Below are 7,215 nucleotides of genomic sequence, written 5' to 3' on the forward strand. Positions count from 1 at the left end.
CACCAAATATATGTATATTGCTTATACATTTGTAGTATCTGAGAAACAGACCTAGTTATGAAAATTGAACTTTGACCAATGAACCATAAAAAGGAGGTCAAGGTCAGATGAATCCTGTCAGACAATATGTTCACCATGCAAACATTCCATACACCAAATATAGTTTACCTTTTACTTATAGTAACTGAGACACAAACGTAACTTTGACTAATGAACTATGAAAATGTCATGGTCAGATGAACCCTGCCAGAAAAACATGTACATCTTACAATCATTCTGTACACCTAATATAGTGGCCATATTGCTTATAGTACCGGAGAAATAGACCATACCACAAAAATTTCACATTGTTCAATGAACCATGAAAATGAGGTCAAGTTCAGATGATCCTAGGTGTAATGGACATATAGCACATCCTAATTTTTTCAGAGATATTGTTAACCAAGCCCACAAATTTAGATACGATCCGGGAAAACTTTAAATAAATTTATTCTAAAAGGTTACCAATTCAACACTATAATTAGATCTTTGAATATTGTTTTTATTGGTATTAATATTGATATTGTTATCAGTAAATTAAAATCAGACTAAATATCATTTTATATACATATGCACATTCATGGCTCTACAATCTGTCGATACCTGTATCTTGGCATTGCACAAGGTCATGTTTTTCTTCGACTGTTACGCTAAATCCATTGGACATTGGATGTGAACTGATTGATACTTTAGTCTTAGATGCATGATTTGTTTAATTAGTTGTTATTGGCTTTAAACTAGCTGTCAGTAACTGCGAGTACTCTCAGATCTGTACTTAGTGTCTTTTTGTTGTGGGGATGTATAAGTACCCTGCCACGTCCACTCTGTGTTTTTGTTAAGATTTATTTCTGCTTTGTATCCATCTGATGAGTGAAGCCCTTTTCAACTGATTTTTAAGCAGTTAAGCTGCTTTATGCGAGCACCCTAGATTTGTGTTCTACCCAATAAATGCTGAAATACGTGCCATTGTTATTATCTAGCTGGCTATTATGTTATTTATAACTAATTAAACACTTTTTTCATACTTTTAATTCTGGATTACAAAAAATATGAGCAGAAAAACCTTAAATGATCGTCGAACCACCCAAAAGTTTTGAAGTTGCACGTAGGAAGAAGTGCTCAATAGAAATCCTTATGAAGTTTATTATCCCCTGTGCATTTGGCTAAGATGTCAAAGAACAATTGTATGAATTATTTCATTACCGAAAATCTCTAATTACAAGTCGTTTACATTTGACAAATGGCAAAAAGCGCAGGAATATTGTATAACGGCTGGGACTAATATGACACGGAGTTGAAGTCTCAGTTGGCGGTAATTTTAACTTCGTCAACAAAACGTAAATCAAGGACGTTTTAAATTTGGTGGATTCTGATAATACAAGGGTAATTATTATTAATAATTTTATTTGAGATGAGTGTGATTTTTAAAATCATCTTAATTAAATGTATGCTCATTTGTATTCTTGTTAATATTATTCCGTTTATGTCGTAACTGATCTTCATGCTCGTCAAAACAAGTTGTTGTTATTTATGAATGAAATCAAACTAGAGATCTGATTGGTCGATGTCAAGGTCATTTCAAGATGGTTTCCTTTGTGTTTTTAATTCAGGCTTTGGTGCTACAGACTGCTACATGTGCTTTGATTTAGCTAAAGGTGCTTCAAACAATATTTAGATTAATACTTTATCAATTATTTGCTATAGGACGGCATTATTTAACTTCCAAAGTCGCATATTTTTGTAAAATATTAAGTACGAATTTGTGATGCGTCTCGCACCGTAATTGTTTTTGATTTACAATGATTTTTCATATTTCCGGTAAATGGAAAATATTCAAATTTTAAAGAAAATTTGGATTTTATTAGATAAATACTTACCATCATAAATTCTGAGTGTAACCCCAATTGCGTCATAGGTCAGATGGAAAATCCCAACTAAAAATAAACGTACTCTCACTGGTCCGGACATATACCCCTGTTTGCCTATATTCTCCCATTCAATTTCCTCAAGACAGAAACGTAAGGAAAGGGGATGAAGGGGAGGTGGGTGGACCTATAATTTATGATGGTAAGTATTTATCTAATAAAATCAAAATTTACTTTAAAATTTGAATATTTTATAGCTATAAATACGTTACCATCATAAATTCTGAGTAACAGAATCTAACGTAAAGCTGAATCCCCTGTAACAGAAGAAACAGGAGGAAAGTTCAATCTTTGTGCTGAAACTATAGGTCCAAGAGAGTATAAACTCTCGGCAAAAGTAGCCATGATTGAAGGTAATGAGATATAAAAGAGTTCTCATTTCTCCAGAAACCTGCAGACAGTACCTCTTCTAAAGATGCACTGTTAAACAGCGCCCAGGATGTAGAGATACCCCTAACATCATGAGCTTTAACATTAAAACTATTTAAAAGTTCTACCTTAGAAGAACCATAAGCTAAAGATATGCATTTGCATATCCAAGTAGAAATAGTTTTAACAGAAAGATCTGAGATTCCTTTTTTAATAGGAATAAAGAGTCTTGAGTTAGAAACAGAACGTAAACTACTCGTTCTATCCAGATAAATAGAAATGATTCTTACTGGACATAAAAGTACAGAAATAGAATCGCTAGGGAGTGCAGGAATCACGACTGGTTATGCACCCTTATCTGGAATCTGATTCTTTGCCAAAAAGCAGGATCCGTTAAAAGAGTAACAGAAGATTTATCCCTGTTAAATCGAAGGCAAGCATCAGAAATAGAGAAGGCATGGATTTCACTCCTTCTCCGTCCAGAAGCCAAAGCTAAAAGAAAACAGCATTTATAGGAAAGAAACCTTAAATCTATTGTTTCTGCTGGTTCAAAAGGAGGACGTTTTAAAAAGGATAAAACTAGTCCAAGGTCCCACTTAGGAACTCAAGTTTTTTGTCTTGGTCTTTCAAGACTAAAACTACGAACCAAAGGAGAAATATGCTCATTGTTTCCAAAATCTGGGCCACCAGAAATATGAATAGTTCTTGAAATAGCTGATCTATATCCCTTAATAGTAGAGGGACATAATCCTTTGGATTCAAAAAGAAAAACTAGAAAGTCTGCTAATTGTTGTACAGTGACTTGGACAGGATCAATTTCCCGCTCACTACACCAATCTGAGAAGATTGACCATTTTGCATCATAGACAATGCTAGTGACAGACTTTGTGAGATGCTTGGTTGCTCCTTCAGAAAAACCTCTCTTTCTGAGGCTTACCCTGAGAGAAGCCAGGCGTGTAGATGAAGTTTTTTCTGGATTTTGATAAAGAACCTTGCCCTTGATTTGAGACAGACGGTCTGGTCTCAGAGGTAGAACTAGAGGAAAAGCACATGATAGGCGCAGAAGGTCTGGAAACCAAGACTGTTTCGGCCATGCTGGAGCAATAACTATGATCTTGCAATTTTCCCCTGCTATTTTCTGAAGTACTGGGGAGAGAAACCTGAAAGGAGGGAAGGCGTACCCGAACATTCCTTTCCAAGATAGGCTCATTGCGTCTACCGCAAAAGATTTTGGATCTGGAACCGGAGACACAAATGTAAGAAGTTTGTGATTGAGACTGGTCGCAAACAGATCTATCTGAGGTGACCCCCAATGAAGAGTCACAGCTTTGAAAACTACTTGAAGTAGTTCCCACTCCGTGTTTACTGGAGCAAGGGATCTGGATAGAGTGTCGGCTAGAATATTGAGGTGCCCCGCAATATGTCTCACCACTAGATAAACCTGGAGTTGAAAACACAGAAGGAGAATGTCTCTGGCTATCTGATAAAGAGAAGGTGAATGAGTTCCTCCCTGATTCTTGAGATAAGCTACAACTGTTGTGTTGTCCGTGGCCAGAATGACAGACTGATTCTTTAGAGACATTTGGAAATGATTTAGTGCAAACAAAACTGCTTTAATTCATTTCCAATACATTGATATGCTCTTCCAAAAGATCTGGATTCCAGACTCCCGAGATTGTAAGCCCCTCCAGATATGCTCCCCAACCGAGGGTGGAGGCATCTGTGAATAATGTTAGACTGGGAACTTGAGGGGACAGACATAGGCCCCTCATTACATTTTCCCGTACTAATCACCATTGAAGATGTGGAAATAAAGGCTGAGTGATTGGAATCAATGCTTCCCATTCTTGTGAAGCTGGAATCCATAACTTGTGCAGATAAAACTGAAGCGGACGAATGTGAAGTCGTCCCAATGGAATTACATCTGCCAGAGAGTTCAATAGACCCAGAATTTGCAAGAATTGACGTGCTGTGACTGATTGAACCGTCAGGAATAAATGTATTTTCTGACATAGTTTTGTAAATTTTTCCTCTGGTGGGAGGACTAGGCCTACATTGGTTAGGAAATGTTCTCCCAGGAAAACAAAGTCTTGGAAGGAATTATCTCTGACTTTTTCCAAGAGATTAGGAAGCCTAGGGACAGAAAACAATTGATGACCAAATCTGTCTGAACCCTCAATTTGATTGGGCAAAATTCCTTGAGAAGGGAATCGTCCAGGTAGGAATGAATCTGAATAGACAGACATGTAGGTGAGCTATAGCTGCCTGCATGATTTTGGTAAAAGCCAAAGGGGCTGTAGACAGGCCAATAGGGAGAGCCTTGAACTGGAAAACTTTGTTGTTCCAAACGAAGCGAAGATATTTCCTGTAAGTATGGGAAATGGGAATGTGGAAATAAGCATCTGAAAGATCCAGAGAAGTAGTCCACATTCCTGGAAGGATTGAAGCCCTGATTGATCTGTTGGTTTCCATTTTGAAATGGGGAACAATAAGAAAGTTGTTCAGAATAGATAGGTCTATGACCGGCCTCATTCCTCCAGTCTTCTTTGGAACCAGAAAAAGACGGGAATAAAATTCCGGAGACAGAGTTAAGAGCGACACCTCCTCTATTGCAGATTTTTGTAACATTGTGTCCACTTCTACTGATAGAAGTTGATACTTGACTGGGTCTTGGGTATGAGACAAACTTATCGGAACTGCAGACAGAGGAGGTGGGTTCTTGAACTGAAGTGTTAATCCCCCTCGAATTATTGACAGCACATAACAGTCTGAGGTAATTTTCTTCCACTGATTTAGGAAAAAACTTAACCTCCCCCCTACTGGTAATGATTTTTGAGGAACTTGTTGTAAATTTTCCCCTGGGGAAGCTGTCAATAACGTACGAGGGGGCAAGCACCTAGGTACTAGACCCAGGTTTCTTGGGACCCTTAAAACCACCAGAAGGATAACCTGAGCTTTTTCCGGAGTTATGGGGTTTGTTCTGCGATTTGCCGTAGTTATTCTTCCTTTTCTTAGCAGAAGAAGGAGGACCACCTGAAGCAGAAGTACTAGTAACACTAGATGTAGCATTGACCGACCTCTTGCCATTAGTAACTTGTACACTAACTTTGACTGAAGGAGGGTTTTTGCTGAGTTCCTCTCTAACCCGCTGTAAGGGTAAACCAAACATCTTGTCAGTAAGTGGAGATTTCAGTAAAGAATCTTTCAAAGGCTCAGCAACAGAAATGTTTTCAAGAAACTCTGCTCTTTTAGATAGGGTGCAATTAGCAATAGAACCCATTAAAAGCAACTGAGATGAACCTAGAGCTTTATCCCGTTGAAGCAAGAAGGATCGTACTTCTGCTGGAACAACCGAATCTTCGCTGTTAAGCAAATGTCCGGTTGCAGCTAGAAAATGTTTGGCTGTGCCAAGAATTTGAGAAGCACTACGAAGGAGATTCTCAGTCTTTGACCAAACAGGTTGAGTGAGACGAAGACCATCTACTGGCTTTTTCCCCCAACAAAGATGACATAGATTTGTCACAACTGGGAACAAGTCTACCCAGTGAAGAATCAAAGATATCAAAATCCTTGTACTTAACCTGATCAGAAAAGGATGACATTCCAAATCCAGAGATATTGTTATTAGCAACCTTTTCACTAGCAGAATTAGCGATACCTTCATTAATAAATTGTAAAGCAAATGCCATATGGCCAGATTCAGGAAAAGAATTGTGAGAAGTCACAGTATCCTGAGAAATACCACAGGAAGCTTCAAAAGTTGAAGAAGGTTTCTTCGGCTTGGAAGGAGAGACAAAAAGGATATGTGCTTCATCCCTCATCAAGGTATACACCTTATCCCTAAGATCCTTCAAGGATGGAGGATCCTCAGTCTCCTTGGTTGGAGGTTGTTGAGCTGACTTAGAAGAAGGCTCAGGGGCCGTCTTCGATACCTTGGGAGAAGAAGAACTTTCAACATCCTCATCAGTGAGGAAAGCCCTTTCATGACTCCCAGGGGAAACAGAAAGCTCGTCATCCTCCCTCTCATCATATTCTACAGACTTAGCTGGAGAAGAAGGTTGATTAGAAGAAACTCTATTCTCCAGTAGAGACATACTACTGGATAGAGTACTAAATTCAGCCTTGAAAGACTCACCAAAGTCCAAAAGTAACTTCTGAAAACCATCCAAAGATGGTGCATGATCAGAACCCTGAGTACCATGAGAAGAGCTAGAAGATTGAGCTCGAGAGTCAGGTATTGTGGTAGAAGGATCTACTGCAGGAGTCACAGATACTGCTACGGGTGGTACAGTAGCTACCCCAGAAGGGGGACCATAGAAATTGTCCCTATAAGGCCAAAAACAAGGTTGGTTTGGCATAAACCCACCATAAGGATAAGACTGTGGCCAAGGTGGCTGAGACCATGAGGGTAAAGGTTGGGTGCCCGAGTTGGGAAGCATATACCCACAATAGGATAATGGGGGTCTAGAACCTGGCAAGTTCAAGCCCATAGCTGTACCTGGGACAGAACCAATAGTACCCGATGAATTAACAGGCCTAGATAAAGTATGAGTCACCGAAGTTGACGTAGGTACCCCCCCCCCCCCCCCCCCAAAAAAAAAATGCATGGCCGAAACTTGTGAAAGGGTCGGATAGGTAGCATTACCAGACACCGTTGTCGAAACCCCGGTCAATGTACTGGTAGTTTGGGGGGGGGGGGGGACTTAAAGGTAGTGACCCATCCAGGAGATAGTCCGAACCAGGAATATTTACGTAAGGACTATTCAAAGTAAGGTCCATAATAAAATTTACTTTAGTCAAAAAAACACAAATATTTTTTTTAGAAATTCAAACTAAACAAGGGAATAAATTTCCAATAATAAACACAATATATGAAAAGCAA

This window comes from Mytilus californianus, unplaced genomic scaffold (genome assembly GCF_021869535.1).
Source record: "Mytilus californianus isolate M0D057914Y unplaced genomic scaffold, xbMytCali1.0.p SCAF_6, whole genome shotgun sequence".
In the NCBI taxonomy this organism is placed as follows: domain Eukaryota; kingdom Metazoa; phylum Mollusca; class Bivalvia; order Mytilida; family Mytilidae; genus Mytilus; species Mytilus californianus.